This window comes from Salvelinus alpinus, chromosome 3 (genome assembly GCF_045679555.1).
Source record: "Salvelinus alpinus chromosome 3, SLU_Salpinus.1, whole genome shotgun sequence".
In the NCBI taxonomy this organism is placed as follows: domain Eukaryota; kingdom Metazoa; phylum Chordata; class Actinopteri; order Salmoniformes; family Salmonidae; genus Salvelinus; species Salvelinus alpinus.
Window position 1 is genome coordinate 47218098 of NC_092088.1, and position 25030 is coordinate 47243127.

Genomic DNA, 25030 nt, shown 5'->3' on the forward strand with positions numbered 1-25030 from the left:
GCGCTGACATTTCTCTATTAGTTGTTTCTCTTAAAGGCCCAGTGCCTGCAAAATTTGACTGCAATTTCTCCTGTGTTTTGTATCATAGTGTACAACAGCTGATGAAACAAACACTGTAAAAGAGTGAACACAAATGTCAGTGTTATTTCTGCCAAAATAAAGGAAACACCAACGTAGTGTCTTAATAGGGCGTTGGGCCACCACTTTCCAGAACAGCTTCAATGCACCTTGGCATAGATTCTACAAATGTCTGGAACTCTATTGGAGGGATGCTACACTGTTCTTCCACGAGAAATTCCATTATTTAGTTTTGTTGATGGTGGTAGAAAAGCTGTCTCAGGCGCCGTTCCAAAATCTCTTATAAGTGTTCAATTGGGTTGAGATCTGGTGACTGAGACGGCCATGGCGTACATTGTTTTCATGCTCATCAAACCATTCAGTGACCACTAGTGCCCTGTGGATTGGGGCATTGTCATCCTATGGGGGCATAGCCATGGCCGGCAAAATAATGGCCTGCCCAGCTTTTTTATACATGACGGGATGTTAATTGCTTAATTAACTCAGGAACCACACCTGTGTGGAAGCACCTGCTTTCAATATACACTGAACAAACATTTTAACGCAACATGCAACCAGTTCAGTTCATATAAGGAAATCAGTCAATTTAAATTAATTAGGCCCGAATCTATGGATTTCACATGACTGGGAATACACATATGTGCCTGTTGGTCACAGATACCTTTAAAAAAAAAAAAGTAATGGCGTGGATCAGAAAACCAGTCAGTATTTGGTGTGACCAGCATTTTCCTCAGTGCGACACATCTCCTTCGCAAAGAGTTAATCGGAATGTTGATTGTGACCTGTGGAATGTTGTCCCACTCCTCTTCAATGGCTGTGCGAAGTTGCTGGATATTTGCGGGAACTGGATCATGCTGTCGTACACGTTGATCCAGAGCATCCCATGCGTGCTCAATTGGTGACATGTCTGGTGAGTATTCAGGCCATGGAAAAACTGGGACATTTTCAGCTTCCAGGAATTGTGTACAGATCCTTGCGACCTGAAGCCGTGCTTTTCTTTTATTTTGTGTTATTGACTGTACATTTGTTCATGTGTAACTCTGTTGTTTTTGTCGCACTGCTTTGCTTCATCTTGGCCAGGTCGCTGTTGTAAATAAGAACTTGTTCTCAACTGGCCTACCTGCTTAAATAAATGTGAAATAAAATAAAATGATCATGCTGAAACGTGAGGCGATGGCAGCGGATGAATGGCAAGACAATGGGCCTTTGGATCTTGTCACGGTATCTCTGTGCATTCAAATTGCCATCAAAGAAAATGTTATTGTGTTCATTGTCCATAGCTTATGCCTGCCCATACCGTAACCCAACCGCCACCATGGGGCACTCTGTTCACAACATTGACATCCACAAACCGCCGTCTGCCCGGTACAGTTGAAACCAGGATTCATCTGCGAAAGAGCACACTTCTCCAGTGGCCATCAAAGGTGAGCATTTGCCTACTGATGTCAAACTGCAGTCATTGTCAAGACCTTCCTTGGTGAGGACGACGAGCACGCAGATGAGCTTCCCTGAGACGGTTTCTGCCAGTTTGTGAAGACCCACAGTTTCATCAGTTGTCCGGATGGCTGGTCTCAGACAATCCTGCAGGTGAAGAAGCCGGATGTGGAGGTCCTGGGCTGGTTACACGTGTTCTTCGGTTGTGTGGCCGGTTGGACAGACTGCCAAATTCTCTCAAATGAAGTTGGAGGCGACTTATGGTACATTCAGTTCTCTGGTAACAGCTCTGGTGGACATTCCTGCAGTCAGCATGTCAATTGCACGCTCCTTCAACTTGAGACATCTGTGGCGCTGTGTGACCAAACTGCACATTTTTAAGTGGCCTTTTATTGTCCCCAGCACAAGGTGGACCTGTGTAATGATTATGATGTTTAATCAGCTTCTTGATATGCGCCACATGTCAGGTGGATGGATTATCTTGGCAAAGGAGAAATGCTCACTAACGAGTGTTAACAAATTTGTCCACACAATTTGAGAGAAATATGCTTTTTGTGAGTATGGGGAATTTCTGGGATCTTTTATTTCAGCTCATGAAACATGGGACCAACATTTCCCATGTTGCGTTTATATTTTTGTTCAGTATACTTTGTTTCCCTCATTTACTCAAGTGTTTCCATTATGTTGGCAGTTACCTGTAATTGCTGGTTGAAAATAGAATCAAACCTTCTAACCAGCAAGTTTTGCATGTGTGGAGTTGCATGTGTGGAGTTTTGGCTTGCCTGGTGACATCACCAGGAGGTAAATTAGGTAATAGACAAATACGAGTTCCAAACCTCTGCCAATAATAGCTATTTTTCAGTTTCTCCCTCCCCACGCAGACCACTTCCAGACAGTCCTAGCAAAATTCCTGCTTCAGAAATAGTTTTTTTGCTAAAGCTCTTGTTTCTTTTTTACGATTTTTATGGAAAACTATGACAGTAAGGTTCTTAATCGATACCCAGAAATGATTTGACGTTGATATAAAAACGGCTGCATTGGGCCCAAAACGCATCATACTGTGACACTTTCTGTATTTTGTAGGTTAGTCTATGTTTTGAAAACTTGATTGCTGACATTTTGGGACTGTATCAACAGTGGACTAATGAAACATATACCAAGAGAGAGTTTTTGAGTGAAATTCTCTAGGGCTAGGGCTGGGGGCAAGTTAATTTCAACTGGGCCAATTCAGTAAGTTAATTGTAATACTAATTCAACAATTACAAAATGTTCACTGCAAAAAAGTGGAATTTTGTAATCCTGAATTGTCCAAATTGAAATGAAATTGACCCCTGGTTGGTACTGCTTCTTAGTAGGGCCATGGTGATAGTGATATGGTTGTGGAGTTGGACACGGATGATATTGAACATGGAATTGTAGCCTGATGTCTGAAGCATCAGGGATGTTGTGAGTCGTTCATATCTGCACAGCCAAGGGCCATCCATTCTAGAGAGATTTTGTTTCTCTGCAGGCAGGTCTCTCACTTTTCCCCTCCATTACCCCCATCTCTCCATTCTTCCTTAGTTTTCTGCTATGCAGTCTCTCCACCCCCTCCCCCCTCTCCATCTCCCCCTTGTGCTCTCTCTCTCCCTTTCACGGTTGTGCTCAGAGTCTTGTGAGGATCTAAAGGTTGTTTAGGTGGAATTGTGGCCATCCATTCTCTGCCGCCGAGCTTGAAAGATGAGCCATCGTTTAGAGGCAGAGCTCAAAGGGCTCAGAGAGTGGAGGAGGGGATTTGTGAGCTGAGAGGAGCAGCATGGTCAACCATACGCGTGTGTATACTTGCTTGTGTGTGTGTGCCTGCGTATGTGTGTATCTGCACATGTCTAGTGGTGAACAGTGGGTGCTGGGAGGGATGCTGTGTGTTGATGTGGAAGGCTAGATCTGAGTGTACTGTGGAGACTACAGACACAGCAGAGGGACAGGTGCAGCAAGTAATTCAGACCGACAGACTGTAGGGGTGTGAGGAACACTGGAGGTGTGAGGGGAGCTCTGATGAGAGTGTGTGTGTGTGTGCACAATGTGTGTGTGTAAGAGAGAGGTAGAGACTGTGTGTGCGGTGGGCAGAGCAGACCATGTGTTTGATGCCAAGGTGTCCCAGGGCCGGTACGGTGCAGCAGATGGAGAGATGGAGTGCCACGTGGTGATGCCCATTAATCCTGGACCCTGGGCAGCAGAGGTGCCCGTCCAGCCTCACACCGTGAGAAGGAGACGGAGTGCATCCCACCACCATCCATCCTCCCCACTTACCAGCTCCACCCAGACCCACAGTGTACTACAGACATCCTCCATCTTACTCTACCAGATACAGACGGCCTTGTTTCATACAGGATCCAAGCAGTCTAATTCACTCTCCCATTCCTCTCTCTAGCTCACCCTCTCTTTCTCTGTCTATCTGGGTCGAGTCTGTGCTTGTTTAGCTGCATGTCTGTGGGAGGGAGTCGGACTGAGTCCCATTAGAATGTATCAGGCTGGTAATTCCGACTCTTCTGTATTGGCATTAATGTAAGCAGGACTGTAACGATGAGCCTGAACACGGCCATGTTTTTGTGCCTGCTGTCTCCCGGGGAGTGTGAGCGATGCAGCTGTCAGGAGATCCATAGACGTTGTCTGAGGACCAAGTCGGTGCCTGTCACATAAAAACTAATGGCAGCTCGGAAACTGGAAAAATATGTGCACAGCGCTATCAATTTTTATCCAATTAGTGTTAATTTAGTGCCAGATCCCGCCTCAAAATCTCTTCATCAATGTCTCAACCAACCTGCTTTACTGCAAGTGTGTCCTCGCCATTATTCCAGCCCTGAGGTTAATGAAACAACAACAGTTATCTTTGTTTGCCGTCGGATTGAATGCTGCTACTCATAATCAAGCTGTGGAACGTCACATGTTCCATTTATCCAAGGGCAAATCGTTCTGTGTTGTTGAAGCTGGCTATTTATTTATTCACCTTTAGAAATTAACCAAACTTTCCCATCCTCTTCATTGTCATTTCTACCAGGTTATTATTGTAAGTGATACGTCGTTATTGTTTTTAGTGGTAATCAATACGCAGCCAAATGCCAACTCGATATGGCTTCGCTCAATCAGTCAGCCTGCCAGCTGTGATTCCCCTGATGAGCAGCATTTAAAGCCTTGCTTCTTTCCGCCCTACCTCCGTCTCTCTCACACTCTCCATCTCCCTCTGTCCGCCACTCGCGCTCTCTACACCTCTCCGTCTCTCTACCATATGCTATGTATCTTTTTATGCTCTTTACTGTTCTCTCTTTTACTCTTTCCCTCTCTCCCTCCCTCTGTGAAGAGGTCCAGGCAGGAATTGGCAGCAGCCATCGGTAAATCCCAGTTGTTGTGGAGAGAGAGAGAGAGAGACTGAGAGACAGATGTTCTCAGAGCCCCGTCAGGGTTTATTCTGGGTGAGAGAGGCGTTGCAGCTCGGCAGGGGTAGCACTGAGATCTCCACTTTGTCAAATTAGTGATGGGTGTTTGAAATAATTTCACTATTTGAATGGTATCATGAGTTTTTCTCGGATATTCGAAATAGATGTTTGTTTTTCAAATGTAGCTACGTTTTAACCAGAGCACTGCTGCCTGAGGGAGAGAGGCTGGCGCTCGATTGCACCCTGGACACTTTGCCGCATACAGACCCTTCTCTATCGATGGAGCTGCGGAGGGCGGTGTGTGTGTGTGTGTAGCAAGCAGACGGAGGGAAAGAGACGCCAAGGCAACTCTGCTACAGCCAACACTAGCTAACTTGTAGCAGCCACAATGTTATTTATCATCCCATATACCAGTTCCTGTCTTCTTGACTGTAGTAGCGTAGAGCAGGGGTTCCCAAACGTTTTCATTCAGGCCTCTTCCAGCATTGGGGAACATCCCCCGCGCCCCCCCTTAGAAAATGCAGAGAAAATGTTGCAGTTTTAAAGCAAATTTTCTTGCAATTCTATACATTTTGCCACGTCTTATGTTTATTCATGTGATATTTGAGTGACTTAAACATTACAACAAAATCTATGGGCTAAAAAAACCTAGCTAAAAAAGCGTTAACCTCATTCAGTTTAAACAACAACCTACCTGTTTGGTTGCTCATTGTAGCCTTATTTCGCTAACTTTTAATTTCGTAATTTTATTCCATCTTGCTATAGTGAACTCTCACTCCACTTGCTGTACATTGAGCCTCTTTGCCACTTTGATTGGCCAACATAAACAACAAGCTACACACGTGGGGCGCACTGTGCACGTTATAAAAAATACATAAAAAATGTGTTTTTATTCAATTAAATATTCAATTTTTCATGGTATATCCTTGTATGAATGAACATTTTATGAATTAATTAAAAAAATGTATTTTATTTGTTGTCGTCAATTGGCATCCCATGCCTTATGGGATTTATTGACAAATAAACAAACATGACAAAAATTCACTATGGTAATTAAATGATCACAGTGTTCTCTGCATTGCGCATCGCATAAAGAGTGAAAGAAAAAGGTAAAATCCAAATATAATAGTAAAGAAGTTTATCCAAACAATAATTACATCCCTAGAGCAGTAAAAAAAAATATACATACATACATACACACTGTATATATACATACAGCACAAAACAGAAGTCACTTGAACCGTCTGGCACAAACAGAAGATTCATATGGGAGACGAGCCTATACACAATCTATATACACACATGCCATTTACCACATAGAAGCTAAATATTTTTACAATTTAATTATAGGTAGCCTTTTTTCTTTTATTCCAGGCTTTTATCAATGTCAGGGTATATCTGGTGGTCTGTCTCATCGCTCAGCCACATAATGCCAGGGTATATCTGGTGGTCTGTCTCATCGCTCAGCCACATAATGCCAGGGTATATCTGGTGGTCTGTCTCATCGCTCAGCCACATAATGCCAGGGTATATCTGGTGGTCTGTCTCATCGCTCAGCCACATAATGCCAGGGTATATCTGGTGGTCTGTCTCATCGCTCAGCCACATAATGCCAGGGTATATCTGGTGGTCTGTCTCATCGCTCAGCCACATAATGCCAGGGTATATCTGGTGGTCTGTCTCATCGCTCAGCCACATAATGCCAGGGTATATCTGGTGGTCTGTCTCCTCATCGCTCAGCCACATAATGCCAGAGTATATCTGGTGGTCTGTCTCATCACTCAGCCACATAATGCCAGAGTATATCTGGTGGTCTGTCTCCTCATCGCTCAGCCACATAATGCCAGGGTATATCTGGTGGTCTGTCTCCTCATCGCTCAGCCACATAATACCAGGGTATATCTGGTGTGCTTTCTGGAATAAGAGCAAGCGTATGTCGTGGTAGAAAGGGCAATAGAGGATGAAATGAGTGTAATTCTCTATTTCTTCGAGGTCACAATAGTTACATAGTCTTTCCTCTTCCATTTCACCACAATACCGACCTGTTTCAATACGCATATACCTGATCATCTTACCTGTTTCAATACGCAGAGGCAATATCCCTGATCTTACCTGTGCACATAGCGATCTCTTGCTTTTAGGTAGATAATATATCTCTCACGCACGAATTCGTCCTTAATCAAACAAAAGGTTCTCAATTTGGGTTTATGATTAATCTCCTCCACCCATTTTTTTTCTTCATATTGCATAAACAGTTGTTTTTTTAATCATATCTATGTCTCCCTTAATTTGGTTTTCGTACAGATGTTCACAGTCAGACTGTTGAAAAAGGTCAGACATGTCAGTTGCCCAGGCAAGAATGTAATAATGTGATATTTTAATTTAGAAACAGCCTTTTGTGTAAAAATCTGGTTAAAATATATATATTTTTGAATACTCACAAGTATTCAAGTATGAACTTCTGTTTGAATATTCAAATAACTGTGCACATCCCTATGAAAAATGCAGAGGTTGTATTCAGAGTGAGCTTCTGAGTCACACCAGTGGCTTAAGAGAGACTCTTCAAACTGCCGGGGAACAGGTTTTATAAATAGGTTCAGCACTGAGTATTCATTTTTAATGGAAGAGCACACGTATTTGTTAAGGATCCCTACTCTTCCTGAGGTCCAGCAACATTAAGGTAGTTATATACAATTATAAACATTACATTTCATACACTTTTTCACAACATATTAAGTCTCTGCCCTCAGGCCACTTCTCTACTACCACATATCTACAATACAAAATCCATGTATGAAGAGTGCATGTGTTATCATGTGCCTGTGTTTGTGTCTCTTCAGTCCCCACTGTTCCATAAGGTGTACTTTACCTGTTTTTTAAAATCTGATTCTACTGCTTGCATTAGTTACCTGATGTGGAATAGAGTTCCATGTAGTCATGGCTCTATGTAGTACTGTGCACCTCCCATAGTCTGTTCTGGTACACCGCTGCTAGCATGTCTTGTGGTGTATGCATGGGTGTCCGAGCTGGGTGCTAGTAGTTTAAACAGACAGGTCGGTGCATTCAACATGTCAGTACTTCTTACAAAAACAAGTAGTGATGAAGTCAATCTCTCCTCTGCTTTGAGCCAGGAAAGATTGACATGCGTATTGTTAATGTTCGGGTGAAGTAGCAATGGGAAGATGTCTGAGAAACTCACTTTTTGAGAAACGTCATGTGTATGCTAATTGTTTTTGACTAGATGAATACTGCTCACAGGTGTAGAGTAGACATCAATAGGAATTACCTTCTACAACTACAGTATCTCACTGTTTCAATATGAGGACTAAATTGGTGTGACGGATGTAATATGTGAAAGACTGGTACGGTATGCTGCTGCCCAGCTGTCTCCATCTGTGTGATTGGCTCTTATCTGTCACTAGGCTCGCTTTCCAATCAGAGTGTACTCAAGTGGCACAGAAAGATAAAGAAGTGGCTGTAAAGAGGAAATTGAAATCATATTATTAACTTGTGTGCGCGTGCGTGCAATTAAAACTCCATATTTAAACCATCTGCAGAGTCATTAGGATTCATCCCTTGTTCCCCAGAGGAACTGATAAAGGCAGGGAAATAAGTCTTATGTCCTCCCACGGGAGGCAATAAAGGATCCTCAGCATGTGCAGGCCTGGGATATCCATTTGTAATTGTTGTCCCAGGGGACTGCCATCCATTTGATTCGGTCCACTCTCAACTGGTACTATTGTCCAGACTGACAACAGCATCCTAATTTCTCCCTCACTACTCCTCCATCTCATACAGGGAGAATGTTATTCTCTGAAACGACTCCCCCCCCCTCCCCCCTTCTCCTGACTACCTTGCTTTGATCTTGGGGCTCAGAGGACTCTGAAATCAGCATCATGCCTGGTCTGTGTGAGGTTTGACGTGTGGAGAGGATGAGTGAGCGAAAGAAGGGAGAGATGGGTGGAGAGAGAGATGTTCTGTAGAGAGGGGTAGAGAAGTGGCATTAATGCGTCGGCTGGCTGGGGAACACGCAAAGCGTTTTAATGAGACACGGGAGACGAGGCCCCAGTATGTCTCTGTGTTTCTCCATTCAGACCCATGAATTCGGTGGCTCAGGGTGACGAGATTCCGCAAGGTTCTCTGTCTCTCTGAGATGATGTGACATGCTATCCAACGTGTTCGGAGAACTTCTTTCACTGTGCACACATCCAACCTCTCAGCATTTTACTTTTTGATAACTAGGGCCGGGACTATACCGGTATAGCGATACTCGTTAGTATCATGGCAAGGAAACAAAACACGAAGCAGATGGAACTTCTTAAGGAAAATGGCCCTAATGTTGGAAACAAACATCATTATGCTGTCCTCCAGAGTCACATGTATTATTTAAGCTATAGCACACATACAGTAGGTATTTAAAGGACCAAAGCGTTTGGTCTGCTTCGTGTGTTCATTTTTGCCATGGAAAAAAATATTGCGATACTGCTATCGTCCCGGCCCTATCGATAACCACATAGGCTTTCTGAAAAATTGACAGCAAATGGTAGCCTTTACATCCCTCAGTCTGTATGCACCCTGGCTAGAGTTGAGAATGTATTTCCACACTCAGTCGTACTGTATTCTGTCTTCCTCCCAGTTCCTATCAGTCCTTCTGGGGTTGTGTGATGCGGCAGCAGGTCAGGCAGTCAAGTCAGTGTGTTATCAGAGATCCAGCGTTCACTAGTACTGGGAGATGAGTGCTCTGGTGGGTCCTCTGTACTGCTCTGCCTCAAGGGGAGCGCCTCTCCTTTTGATGTGATCTGACAGAGCGAGAACGGCCCAGAACAAGGCCAGCCAGCACGTTTCTATAGTCTGGAGTGCATACTGTAGCTATACGATGGGGCTAAAATAGCCCTTTTCACAAGGCACTAAGAGGGAGGAAGAAGAAGCACGCATGCATAAGGAGTATTGAGTATAGAGCTCTTTTGTTTGTACAAGGCTGGTTCGCTGCTCCCCGACCGCTCCTTTCCCTCCGAATAACAGGCCATCAGTTTAAGTGAATGCATTTGTCAATTTGAACGGAAGACCGGAGAATAACAATTTGATCCGCTGTTTTCCAAAGTAGGAACTGATTTCAGAGGTGTCTGTGTGCGTACTGTGTATGTGCGCCTGCCCGATGCCTAATGTAGCAATGAGTTGACATGTTATCTCCAGTTCAGCGCCGTCTCGGTGGTGAGCCGCCGCCTCCTCATCTCTTTTTGGAGACTGGCGTTGTGTGTTTGACCCGACTCTCACGCTTGGCTGGAGGAAAGCTCTGTCTGCTTATTGCTGTGTGAGGTGAGGGGGGGGGGAGCAGCCAGACACAGGTGCTCAGGGATCGCTGAACCACTGCTCCCATCTCTACCTGGACAAAGATCACGGAGACTCATTTGGCTTTCCTGTCTGCTGCTGGTGTGTTTTTGTGAGAGATTCACATTTTGCTATTATGTTCTTTTAAGGGGGATTCTCAGTGAAATGCTGGGTACCTGGTTTCATTTTGTGATTCCAATTGCATTTATTTAATGTACTGTTTCATTGAGAATCCCCCTTTTAAAACAATTTACAGACACACAGGCATCTCACACCGAGGCATCACATCTTCTCTCCCACTCTCCCCGCAGGCGGCCGCCGTGTACCTCCAGAGAGCTAAACGCATCAAAGGAAAGCTTAATTTACCATTTCCCAACATCCCCCCCTCCTCGCTCCACACAGACCCATTTTCTCTAAAGCGGTTATTTTAACAACTATTTGATTGCTGTGGTTTACAAGACTTTTATTGCATAATCAACACAGATTAATTTGTTATTCATTTCAATACGTGCGTGCATGTTTGGCTGCCGAACAGTGTTCCCTCAGGAAAAATGTGTAGCTGTGGGGGAAAAAGGTTGCGGAGGGCGGTCCGGGAAGCTGACACCATCTAAAATATAATTTGCACCTCCCATAAATGAGCCAAATAACATATTGGTAAAATGAATAGTAAAAATATGTTTTACATTTTGAACACTGCATAAAGCCTATGCATGGCCCATTTGATCAAGTATGCTATTAGCAATAAGTATTGTCAGCTGTAGCCAAACTGATGTAGCATAGTGGCTAGAAATAAATAGGTTGAAGCATGGGGTTATCTATCTGCATTTACCCTATTGGGCTAATCATTAATCGAGTCTTGCATTTGGTCGGATACCCACGCTTCCCCGCGGGTAAGCCGCAAAAGAAGTCAGCTGGCGGGTGGAATGAAACATTCTTTCAACCCGTAGGTCGGCTTGCGATTCAGAACAATTACATTGCTGGTCGGGAACGTTTTAAATCGAGATAATACACTTTTTAAAAACCCATGATCCATGCGCAGAGCTTATGTTCCCTTTCTCCATGTGAGAATATGACACTTTGCCAAGTTTACTTGGATAGCCTACAAGTCCCTGGATAGCCTACCTCACGTGAAAATGACTAAAGTAGGCCTAACCGTAGAAATAAAAAGAGAGGTTATGAAAATGAATAGGCTACAACACCATTGTGGAAACGTGTGCTGCGCGAGTGAAATCCCCAGTTTAGAAGGACAACAACCAGGTTGAGGGATTCACAGCCTGCACATAGTGAAAGAAGGTAGGCTTATTTATTTTGGTAATGCTGTTAATTATTACATTAATTCAGGCTTTCGTTAATTAGACCATACTCAGGCCATATAAAGTGTAAACCAGTGCGTCTGGTAAAAGTTTGCATAGCCTACTAAATAAATGTGGTCTATTTTTGCAGCCTATATTCGATTCTGGGAATTCCCTATGGCACTTGGAACTTGAAAGTGAGTAGTTTCAGGAAATTAGGTGTATGTTGCGGGTCACTACTTCACAGGTGAACCATTTGGATGTAAACTTCTTTTTTTTTTTTTTATCAAAATGCGATTTTTGGCAGGAATGTGTTCGGATTGGTCTTCCATGTAGCGCGCTTCTGTCTTTAACATGAACTGCTCAGTATGTGCAGGTAATCCTTTCTAACGCAGCTTTAAAAAAAAAAAAAAAAACATATCACGTGGTAGAACTGCATACAGTGCATTCGGAAAGTATTCAGACCCCTTGACTTTTTTCACATTTTGTTACATTACAGCCTTACATGGAACCCAAACCGGCTGCACGCATGCGCCATCATGCATACATTTATTTTGTCCCCCTACACCAAACGCGATCACGACACGCAGGTTAAAATATCAAAACAAACTCTGAACCAATGACATTAATTTGGGGACAGGTCGAAAAGCATTAAACATGTATGGCAATTTAGCTAGTTAGCTTGCACTTGCTAGCTAATTTGTCCTATTTAGCTAGCTTGCTGTTGCTAGCTAATTTGTCCTGGGATATTAACATTAGGTTGTTATTTTACCTGATATGCACAAGGTCCTCTACTCCGACAATTAATCCACACATAAAACGGCCAACCGAATCGTTTCTTGTCATCTCTCCTCCTTCCAGCCCTTTTCATCTTTGAACTTATATGGTGATTGGCATCTACACTTTCATAGTATTACCACAACCACCAGCAAAACAGTTCGTCTTTCAGTCACCCACGTGGGTATAACCAATGAGGAGATGGCACGTAGGTACCTGCACCAATGAGGAGATGGGAGAGGCAGGACTTTCAGCGCGATCTGCGTCAGAAATAGAAAGGAGTTCTATTTTAGCCCTTGGCATCGCAGATGCTCGTTGGCGCGCGCAATAATTGAATAACATGGATTTCTAAATGTATTTTGCAACATGTCCGGTCTGGTCAGCATGTTATTTTAAAATTGATTCAATAAATGTTTTTCCTCATCAATCTGCACACAATACCCCATAATGACAAAGTGAAACAAGTTATTAGAAATAATTGCAAGTTTATTAAAAAATAAAAACAGATGCCTTATTTACTTAAGTATTCAGACCCTTTCCTATGAGACTCGAAGAGCTCAAGTGCCTCCTGTTTCCATTGATCATCATTGAAATATTTCTCTACCTGTGGTATTACTTCTCTCGCAAAGAACACACAACAGGCCCACTAGGTAAATGGATAAACTATTCTACTATGGGTTTGTCTGATTCTTCTATTAATTTGACCTACTCGTTTTATTTACAGAGGAAAAGTAAATGTGTGCTGTTCCAGTGTCTTCAAAGTTCGCCTTGGCATAAATATGTGATCATTTGCATATTTTTTTTGCTGTTGTGGCGATGATTTTGCTGTGGTGCAGCACCATAAATGACTGCAGCGGGAACACTACTGCTGAAGATCTGAGAAACGCTTCTCTCTCTCGCTCTCTTTTTATTTTTTCTTTCTGTCAAAGCATTAACCAAGATTATCACTAATCGTCCTGGTAAAGCGGGAAGGCCTTGTTTGGTCATTATTAAATACATATAGTCACCGGGGAAAAGCAACCCTGGGGAGGATTTAGAGCAAGCCTCATCCTCCCCTTTTTTCATCCCCATATCCTTCTTGCCATCCTCCCCCATTTAATGGCTTCACTAGAGCGAGATGGAGGCCTTCCTTGTGTCTTCTGTCTCTTGCATGTCATCCATACAGCTAATTCCCTCCTCAATCTTGGCATACCACTGGATTATCATCACACTCACTCAGGCTAGCTAGGCAACCCATTACACATGCAGACACAGGATGTGCCAGACTAACAGAGACAACTGGGCCAGTCCTGTGCCTGTAGGCCTGTCTGAAATTGGCAGTGATAGGGAACGGCCCGTGCTAACATCAAGCTGTTTGAGACTTCCTAATCTCTCACTTCAGAATCACTCACACGATGCTCCCACACTCACAGGACAGGACTGTATCTCCTTGACGGTGCCTAAGGCCCGTACAGAGCTAGTTAAAAAAACGTTCCACTACTCTCCCCCCTCTACTTGGAACGAGCTACAAAGGACTTGAAATCAAATCTAATCAAAGTGTATTGGTTTTATACACAGTTTTGCAGGTGTTATAGCAGGTGCAGCGAATTGCTTTACGTTACTAGCTCCAAACAATGCAGTAAACATTTCAAACAAGTACACAATAATAATCCAAAAAACAAGAAAATCAAGAGGTCTCCTTGAATTATTTAAAAACTAGGGTAAAATCTGATGGAAAATTGCCTGTAATTTTTTGTACATTTTTTATTTTTATACTGTAGTGCTTTTAGTCTTATGTTGTACAGGTTTGAAACTAGGGCTGGCACAATTACTGTATACTCATGTAACCGACAATTATGGATGAAGAAAATAATACACTGTCATAACTGTTTTGGGGGGGGGGGGGGTGTACAGACAGCTGACTGGTGAAACTTTGTTTCTCCTTGCTGAAACAAGCAAGGTATTGTTGCAAACAAGTCCTAAGCAACACCCTCCTCCATGCAGTCAGTAGCAGAGGAGTTTATATATTTTTTGCTATTCAAAGAAATGGTGACCGCGGCCATTTGTCTGACCGATTACGGTCATAAAAAATGCCAGGACCTGTCACAGCCTTATTTGAATTTTAGTGTGTTCCTTTATTGGCCAGGTCTCGCTTGCAAAATTGACTTTTAATCGCAGTGAGACTAACCAGGTAAAATAAAGCATAAGAATAAAGGGGATTTCTGATTGTGGATCTCTCCACAGGGTCGATCACTGATAATTCCAGTGCTTTAGATATCAGCGTATGGTCCTTCCAGCCTGTGTCTGATGGTAGCCAGAATAGCCACTTCCCCTCTCTGTGATCTGTGTTAAGCCAGTGAGCTGGTGTCCTTGGGCTGACCTAGGGGCAGTGCATATAAGGACAGATTATCCCAGAGAGTTAAAACTCAGATTAACCACACTGTGCAGGAGGGGGTAAGGCTTTCAATAGGTCAAGGTAATTGCAAAGGGACTAGCTAGCCCATCCCTGTGAGGGCTCAAACAATGCTCAATTTATAGTAAAAAGCCATCAGTCAGCATTATCGGTCTTTTCCTCCCATTGGAATGTTGACCAGTTGAGGTCAGCACAGCAGAGACGTGGGATTGGTTTGGGCTCCCGAGTGGCGCAGCGGTCTAAGGCACTGCATCTCAGTGCTAGAGGCGTCATTACAGATCCTGGTTCGATTCCAGGTTGTGTCACAACCGGCCGTGATTGGGAGTCCAATAGGGCGGCGCTCAGTTGGCCCAATTTTGTTCTTAACTGACTTGCCTAGTTAAATATAGGTGAAATAAAAAATAAAAGCAGCCCTTCTTTGTCTCATTGAGTTGTATGTAGGACATTTGCACAGTATTGCATGTGGAATAGAAACCTCCATAATACAGCAACAGAACATATTTTCCTCAGAGGGCGTCTGTTTTTGTTTGGACTAAGTCATTTTTTAATGATCAAAGCCTCCAAATTAGTTGTTTTTGTCACGCCCATTTCTGTTTATGGTAGGTGAAGGCTGCCTGCATCTATTCTGGGATCTAGAGGTGTGTGTATGTGTGATCATTCATCAAAGATTTATAGCCGTGTGTGACTGTGTGTTGGGCCAGAGGCTGTGTGAAGTGGCAGGTTTCTCAAGAGCTGCTGGATGCTCTACCTGAGTGGCCATGTCGCTGTCGCCAAACAGATGTGCCTTCCATCATTATTTATCCCTCCCTCCCTCCGATCCCTGTCTCATCTTTCCTCTAAATGACCTCTGCTGCCAGAGGACCTGGCTCTAGCCGCTAACTTACTGTGCTCTGTGCGTGTGCTTAGTGTGTGCTGTGCATGTGCGTGCTTGAGCCTCTGCCGGGAGATAGGAAAAACCGAGGACTTGTGAGTTGCGAGCTCATGTTATCATTGCATGTATGAACCATGTGTGCGTGCTCATGCTATAACAAGCCCGATATAGGCCTGCACGGTACTCATTTGCTGCGTGTGTTGCAAGTAAGTTGTCTGAATGATACCGGATGTGCTTTAATCACATGCGATGTGTGCGGCTGACTGTCATGTCCGCCTTCATCAGATCACTAGTCTCTCTGCTACAGCTGTACTCAGGTCCTCAGACAGACCGCTGTTTCCAAAAGGGGAGGTGACATTCCACCCCTCACCGACTCTATCCTCCAGCGTTGTCATTGTCATTCAGCTACACACGCCACAATAGTGATGCCCTCGTTTTTAGAATTGCTTCAAGAGTACCTTTTGTCTCCGAGTGAGAGGGGAAAATGAGACTCATGCCCTGTGGTTTTGGATTTTAATATTTTTTTTATCTCATGTTGTTTCAAGGGGTTTTGGGATTAGTGTTAATTTGGAGAACACTCCAGGGTGCTTGTTAGGATTTGACGGAACTGTTAGTGTCTTCTGCTTTACCATTGAGAATTATTGCTGCTACTGCGTGCTTGAGGAAATAAGGGTTCTTGTTTTAATCATTGATTGATTGATTGAATTGACTTGTTTCTCCCCCCTAATATCAGCAAAAGGGTCTAATTTAGTGAACGGTGGAAATAACACTAGGCCTGAATGTGTTGACCGTGTTCTAAGTGAGTTGTGTGTGGGCGGTTGTTATCCCTGTCTTTGATGTGCTCTCTTGCTCTCGGCCAGGGCTGTGCCCTCTGACCCCTCAGTGTTGACACAGGAAGCCTCCCGAGGGTACCTTCCTCTGGACACTGGCCCTTCCTCTGTAGTCACTAAATACCACAGACGCACCCTGCCCCTCAGCACTACTCCATTGATTAGTAGTGCTGCTTCTTAAGGGATTTCAGTCAATGCCTTGGGACCTCTGTGGATGAGTGCATCAAAACAGAAGAGCATGAAGATATCCCTAGTCGGTAGCAACTAAAGAGAATGCATTTAAAATGGCACTTATGAATGCTCTTAAACAGACTCTGTTCATGCGTTGAAGTGGTCGTTGAAGGGCTTCTTCAGCTGTAGGAGCCAGTAGTCCATGTGGTTTAATGGAACGTAGTCATGAGAGAGGAGAAGCTAACTTTCCTGTGGATCGATGAGCTGCGTTCTCTAGGGGGGGGGGGGGGGGGTGAATGATAAGAGCCTGGCTGTGAAGGAGCTGCCATTAGTGGTCTCTTTCTTTTCTTGCTCTCTGTCTCTCTCTCTCCCCCCCCCCCCACCCCATGGTCCACTACTGCTATCATGGCCTTTCCTCTCTCACGTCCTCTATATGAGCAGACTCACAGGTTTGCTCGTCTTTTTCTCAGTAAGTGTACTCAGAATCACAAATGCTGGGCCTAATTGAATGTGCCCACATTTGGCTATAAATACTTGCGAGGAGGATGGGAGTACATTTTCTTTGAAATTTAGATAAATGCCTTGACGAGGTGTCTGTCTCTGTCTGTACGTGTGTGTGTGTGTGTGTGCTAGTTTTTGGGCCAGGGCTAGAGTGGTGTGTGAGGGAGAACAGGGGATGTAATTGGGGATGTTGTATGGGTGTCAGGTTTGGCCTTTAAGAAGAGGCACCATGGGGGCTGTATAGAAGGGGTGGGGGTCATGAGATAATGGAGCGTTGGGGCTGTATAGGGCGAGGGGATGGACTGACGACAGTCAATAAAGGATGACCCTGGGGTCAGGAGTTCAGAGGAGTGTAGTCCATTGTTGAGAGGACTGCTCGATGGTGTCTGGTGACAGTGTGGAAGTGATGGGTGTAGTGATGAGAGCATATTAAGACAACCGAGTGTGCTGCATACAGTAAGTTGTGGATATTTGTCTGTGCCTCTGTCGGAGTGGGTTTCTGTATCCTTGTGGCGAGTGAGGTTACAGATGCCTGCCAGAACATCTAGCTCTAGGTCTCTCCTTTGTGTCGTCTCTCTCTCTCCCTTTGTTCTCTCCCTCTCTCCTCTATAATTGAATAGACATGTTGAGGGCTGGCAGCTCCTTCCATAGGCGTTGGGGCTGCCATTAAAGCCCTGAGCCCCCGTCTTCATCATACTGTAGCCTCTGCTATAGACAGTTCAGTCACTCACAGGGACAGTACAGCAGCACAAGCTATCCTCTGAAGCTAAAACGGCATCTATCCTCTCTGAAGCTAAAACGGCATCTATCCTCTCTGAAGCTAAAACGGCATCTATCCTCTCTGAAGCTAAAACGGCATGTAAACCAATCCTACTCTATCCTCCGGGCACATCTGATACAGATACACCACATACGGTTTTTTAAATGACCTATGTGACCTGGAGGTAGGAGGTTAAGCGAGAATTCATTTGTTTCGCCCCCCAGAGCCGAGACATTTAAACCAAGATTGTCTCAATTGGTGTCCAGCTGTTTTAAGTGGCTATGCGTAATGTGTAAACGTACCGCTCTGAGGCACTTCCAGAGCAACCTAGCAAGAAAGTGACTCAAGTAGTCTCTTTTTTCAACGTCTGTCTTTATGCTTAAATTCGGCAAGCACACATCCTCTTTTCCTGTTCCTCATTTTTGACCGATGGGTTTCTCTCTTTTCTGCCCTGTTCTTGTAATGCTCCCTCTTTGTCATCATTGCCTACCTCCCTCATTCTACCCTCTGCCCTCCTTTCTATTCTGTCTTGAGTCAAAGGCTCAACAAATGTAAAAGTCTCAGCGAAGGCATAACATCTGAACAAAACACCAAACAAGCTGCACCACAGTTAAATGAGCCCCCCCCCCTCTTTTTCCATCTAGCCTATGATGCTCTATTTACAACTACCCTCAATAAATAACAAATGCGAACATGCCTAAAGACGTAATTTGACCAGTTGAGGCTGCTGACGGGAGGACGGCTCAAATTAACGGCTGGAACGGCATCAAACACATGGAAACCATGTGTTTGATGTATTTGATACCGTTCCACGTATTCAGCTCCAGCCATCCAGTATTTCACCTTTGCCTAATTCCCCTTTTGAAATGTGGAGTTAGTCGGCCTATATTCTCCGATGTTCCTCATCATTTCATCAGTCTGAATTCGGGGAAGGCAGAGTGTTGATATTGCACAGTAGGTACTAGTTAGTAGTTAGAACATGTTTGCCAGCCTTCATAAATGACTCATTTTCTTATTGGACTTGGCTAGTAGAACAGGATGTTTTGTAACAGAGAGACTATTTCTGTAGAGTGCTTACTCAGGGATGTGTGGTTTAGCGCTCCCTCAGAAGATTTGTAGTGCAGCTGGACTAGTGGCACGGTCTTTAGGGGGAACTCGTCTATTTGATAGAATGGATACACAAATACAGAACTCCTATATTTTACTGAAGCGATTATAAGCATTTTTCAAATGGACTTTTGACTCTTGTATTGGTCATAGTTGCAGATAATTATTCCACCTTCAGCGCTATACATCTACAGTACATTGTGAACTGACTGAATGGTTTCTTAGTGGCTATGGATGCAGACCTAAGATCAGAACATGGTTTCTCTTTAAAAGAGTCCGTGTTCTAGCGCTCTCTCTCTCCTTTCCTCCTCCCAGTCCCCTCTATATAGTAGTGTGTGATAAAGTGCCTCTGAAAGGCCGATTCATTCCAATCTCAAGGGATCTGTGAGCAGATTTCTCACGCGTCATATTCCTATCAGAGGGCAGAGCTGTGGACTGGTGCTACATGTTTTGCTCCTATTCCCTCCCAGACCAGGCTACTAATACAGGGCTTTTAGCCAACAACACCAGACTGTAGACATGTCAGCCCATAGTCTTTAGAAAATGGATAGAATTGAACTCTCTCTCTTGCCCCCTCCTTCTCTCCCGCTGTTCCTGTCTCGCATCTCTTTCTCACTCCCTTCCCCCCTACTATAGCTTTCTCCCTCTTTTCTTTCCTCATCTCTAGCTATCAAATCACATTTTATTGGTCACATACTCATGGTTAGCAGATGTTAATGCGAGTGTAGCAAAATGCTTGTGCTTCTAGTTCCGACAGTGCAGTAATATCTAACATATAATCTAGCAATTCCCCAGCTACTACCAAATACACACAAATCTAAAGGGGTGAATGAGAATATGTACGTATAAATATATGGATGAGCGGCATAGGCAAGGTGCAATAGATGGCATAAAATACAGTATATACATATGAGTAATGTAAGATATGTAAACATTATTAAAGTGCCATTATTTAAAGTGCCATTGTTTAAAGTGATTAGTGATCCATTTATTAAAGTGGCTAGTGATTGGGTCTCAATGTAGGCAGCAGCCTCTCTGAGTTAGTGATTGCTGTTTAGCAGTCTGATGGCCTTGAGATAGAAGCTGTTTTTCAATTTCTCGGTCCCAACTTTGATGCACCTGTACTGACCTCACCTTCTGGATGGTAGCGGTGTGAACAGGCAGTGGCTCAGGTGGTTGTTGTCCTTGATGATCTTGTTTGGCTTCCTGTGACATTGGGTGCTGTAGGTGTCATGGAAGGCAGGTAGTTTGCCACGGTGATGCGTTGTGCAGACCGCACAACCCTCTGGAGAGCCTTGCGGTTGAGGGCGGTGCAGTTGCCGTGCCAGGCTGTGATACAGCCTGAACGGATGCTCTCGATTGTGCATCTGTAAAATTTCTTCAGCCTCCTGAGGTTGACGAGGCGCTATAGCGCCTTCTTCACCACACTGTATGTGTGGGTGGACCAATTCAGTTTGTATGTGATGTGTACGCCGAGGAACTTAACTTTCCACCTTCTCCGCTGCTGTTCCTTCGATGTGGATAGGGGGGTGCTCCCTCTGCTGTTTCCTGAAGTCCACGATCATCTCCTTTGTTTTGTTGACATTGAGTGAGAGGTTGTTTTCCTGACACCATACTCCGAGTGCCCTCACCTCCTCCCTGTAGGCTGTCTCATCGTTGTTGGTAATCAAGCCCACTACTGTTGTGTCGTCTGCAAACTTGATGATTGAGTTGGAGGTGTGCATGGCTATGCGGTCGTGGGTGAACAGGGAGTACAGGAGAGGGCTGAGCACGCACCCTTGTGGGGCCCCAGTGTTGAGGGTCAGCGATGTGGAGATGTTTCCTACCTTCACCACCTGGGGGGCGGCCCATCATGAAGTCCAGGACCCAATTGCACAGTGCGGGGTTCAGACCCAGGGCCTCCAGCTTGATGATGAGCTTGGAGGGTACTATGGTGTTGAATGCTGAGCTGTAGTCAATGAACAGCATTCTTACATAGGTATTCCTCTTGTCCAGATGGGATAGGGCAGTGTGCAGTGTGATGGCGATTGTATCGTCTGTGGACCTGTTGGGGCGGTATGCAGACTGAAGTGCGTCTAGGGTGGCCGGTAAGGTGTAGGTGATATGATCCTTGACTAGTCTTTCAAAGCACTTCCTGATGACAGAAGTGAGTGCTTACAGGGCAGTAGTCATTTAGTTCAGTTATCTTCGCTTTCTTGGATACAGGAACAATGGTGGCCATCTTGAAGCATGTGGGGACAGCAGACTGGGATAGGGAGCGGTTGAGTATGTCCGTAAACACACCAGCCATCTGGCCTGCGCGTTCTCTGAGGATGTGGCTAGGGATGCCATCTGGGCCAGCAGGCTTGCGAGGGTTAACATGTTTAAATGTTTTATCACGTCGGCCATGGAGAGGGGTTGGGGGGGCGCAGTCCTTGTTAGTGGGCCGTGACGGTGGCACTGTATTAGTGTGACATCGGTGTCCGTGACGTGGCTGGTTTTCTTTTTGTAGTCCGTGATTTCCTGTAGACCCTGCCACATAAGTCTCGTGTCTGAGCCATTGAATTGCAACTCCACCTTGTCCCCGGACTGGTATTTTGCTTGTTTGATTGCCTTGTGGAGGGAATAACTATACTGTTCATATTCTGCCATTTTCCCAGACCTCTTTCCATGGTTAAATGCGGTGGTTCGCACTTTCAGTTTTGTGTGAATGCCTTCATCCAGCCACAGTTTCTGGTTAGAGTAGGTTTTAATAGTCACAGTGGGTACAACATCTCCAATGCACTTCCTTATAAACTCACTCACAGAGCCATCGTATAGAACGATGTTGTTCTCTGAGGCTGACCGGAACATATCCCAGTCCGCGTGATCAAAACAAACCAGCGTTGAATGGTTCTAGTCACTGGTAATCCTGTTTGAGTTTCTGTCTATAAGACGGTAGGAGCAAGATGGCGTCATGGTTGGATTTGCCGAAGGGAGGACGGGGGAGGGCTTTGTATGCATCGCGGAAGTTAGAGTAGCAGTGATCGAGTGTATTACCCCCGTGCGTAGTGCAATCCATATGCTGATAGAATTTAGGTAGCCTTGTTCTCAAATTTGCGTCGTTAAAATCCCCAGCTACAATAAATGCAGCCTCGGGATATATGGTTTCCAGTTTACATAGAGGCCAGTGAAGTTCCTTGAGGACCGTCTTGGTGTCTGCTTGAGGGGGAATGTACATAGCTGTGACGATAACTGACGAGAATTCTCTTGGGAGGTTTCATTGTAAGGAATTCTAGGTGAGCAGAAGGACTTGAGTTCCTGTATGTTGTTATGATTACACCATGAGTCCTTAATAATGACGTATACTTTCCCGCCCTTCCTCTTCCCAGAGGTGTTTATCTCTTTCGGCGCGATGCATGGTGAAGCCCGGTGGCTGAACCGATTCCAACAACATATGGGGCAGCAGGGTAGCCTAGTGGTTAGAGCGTCGGACTAGTAACCGAAAGGTTGCAAGACCGAATCCCCAAGCTGACAAGGTAAAGATCTGTTGTTCTGCCCCTGAACATGGCAGTTAACCCACTGTTCCTAGGCCGTCATTGAAAATAAGAATTTGTTCTTAACTGACTTGCGTAGTTAAATAAAGGTAAAAAATATATATATATCCCGATAGAGCCATGTTTCCGTGAAACGGACTGTTACAATCTGAAGTCTCTTAGGAAGGCAACCATTTTGTCTACCTTGTTGTCAAGAGACTGGATGTTGAAGTAGTATACTCAGGAGTGGTGTGCGATATGCACGTCTACGGAGTCTGACCAGAAGGCCGCTCCGTCTGCCCCCTCTGCGGCGCCATTGTTTTGGATCGGCTTCTGGGATTTGATCCATTGTCCTGGGTGGTGCTCCAAACACAGGATCTGCTTCGGGAAGGTCGTATTCCTGGTCATAATGTTGGTACGTTGACGTCACTCTTATATCCAATAGTTCTTCCGGGCTGTATGTAATGAGACAAGATTTCCTGGGCTAACAATGTAAAAATGAATACATCAAAAACAAAATACTCCATTGTTTCCTAAGGACTAAAAGCGAGGGGACCATCTCTGTCGGCGCCATCTTGCATTGATCTCCCCTCTCTCTTGCTCACCCCCTTCCCCTCCTGACTCTTGCTCACGCCCTCCCCGTCACTTCTCTCCCCTCCCTGTCTGTCATACTCCTACTGTGTGATTGTGTGTGCATGTAGATGGTAATTAAGACGTCTCTGTGTGTGTGTCGCGCTCGCTCTGCCTCCCTCTCTCTGCGCCAGTGTTTGATTGGCATCTCTGTTGTGTTGACTCCCCTGCTCTCCTATGAGCCAGCACCAACAGGCCCGTATACTAAGTTGGAAACAGCGCTCGGGCTAATGAAATGTCAAAGAGACGGCTACATCTTTAAAGGTACAATATGTATAAATCGTTCTGCCATTTCATGGTTGCTAAAATTCTAATAGTTCACCTATATTCAGTTTGTGACAAAACAAGCACGTGTGGAGAGTAATTGTACTAAGCCGCTAAAATATATTTTCAATAACCCAAAATATTATATTTTCAACAATATGAAGCTTGTGTACAAAACCGAAAGTAAAAGATGGAAACAAAACTTAAGAATGTAAGCATAGAAATTGCGCACCTAGAACATATCCACCACTTCTTAGACTCCCATTTCTATGTGAATATGGTAGGGTCACCCAAAAAGTTACATATTTCAGCTTTAAAGGACATTGCTCTTTCTCTGAACAAGGACCAATAAATATTATAATTTTCTAATCTCTGCCGCTGCCGCTTTGCATTGAGCTTTGGCAGCATCCTGTGGTCCCTCCATGCCTTCCTGCTGCGCTAAGCAGGCGGCCCCATCGATATACAGCCAACTCCCATTCCCCCTCGGAAATGCCACTGGTGTTGCGCGGGTGGGTGGGTGCGATCCTGGCAAGTCGATGAAAACACTCTTCCCATGCTCTTTGAGTCTGGCTTTGTGAGGCACCCTGCTGTTTGTCTGCAGGGATGTGTGTGTGTGTGTGTGTGTGTGTGTGTGTGTGTGTGTGTGTGTGTGTGTGTGTGTGTGTGTGTGTGTGTGTGTGTGTGTGTGTGTGTGTGTGTGTGTGTGTGTGTGTGTGTGTGTGTGTGTGTGTGTGTGTGTGTGTGTGTGTGTGACGGAGCATACTGAAGTTGTGCGTTACTAGCGGTGTTGGGCGATTGATCCAGCCAAGTTAAGGGCCCAGAATGTGATTTCCAGCCAGTTGGCCTGCTTCTCTAAAGGCTGCTGACAGTGTACACTGTAGCTCACTGATAGAGGAAGAGGGAACTCCCGTTAGCCAATCAATTAGTGGCCTTATGGCTGAATAGATAATAGACTCCTTCGCCTCATTCCTGGGGCATGGAGGAGACTGAGGAGGAGAGGGGGGTTGTGAGAGGGGTTGAGGGAAGCAAAAAGGGAGGGGAGTATTGAGTGATGGGGAGGAAAGAAGAATAGGCCTCATGAGGAAGAAAGAGGAGGTAGGAAGAGGAGGGTCAGACTCTGAAACCAGTGAGGTTGTTCTTTCTTCTTCTAAGTGGTAGTTGGAGGCTGTGAGTTAGAATGGGCCAGAGCCACAGTCCTCTGTATTGATCCTGGTGAGCAGCCAGCTCTGATAGCCAGGGTTTGTTTGAGCTGCACTATCAATAGTAGGATAGCCACTGGAGGCAGGAGCACAGCTTCTACTGCGGGACTCTGACATACCGCACATACTCAGCATGTGACCGTGTGTGTTTGTCTATGAATTCCTGTTAACTGAGGTCTAGTGTAAGATTTGTTTGTGTGGCCTTCGTGGTTTTAGATGAACAAGTGTGTGTGTCAGTCCTTTTGCTCTGTTCTCCCCTCCATAGAGGAGATGGCTGCTGTCTCTGAGCTCCATGAAACATTAAAAGGAGATTCTGGGTGGTGGAGAACAAAGGAGCCACCCTCTGTACTGTGTCACTCTGCCTTACTGTTGTTTTCTCTCTCTCCATCTCCCTCTCCCTTTTTTCTTTTTCTTTCTCCCCCATCTCTCTCGCGCTCTCTCTCTCACTCACACACACACACAAAAGGGAGGAGTCGCATGGTAGAGCAC

The 25030-nt window shown here is 44.9% G+C and overlaps 1 protein-coding gene across 6 annotated transcripts in view; it reads left to right on the top strand.

The window, feature by feature from the left end:
• The window catches only part of LOC139570839 (bifunctional heparan sulfate N-deacetylase/N-sulfotransferase 2-like), a 205252-nt gene that overhangs the window by 106219 nt on the left and 74003 nt on the right, over positions 1 to 25030 (top strand). The gene's annotated exons all lie outside the window — the stretch shown is intronic.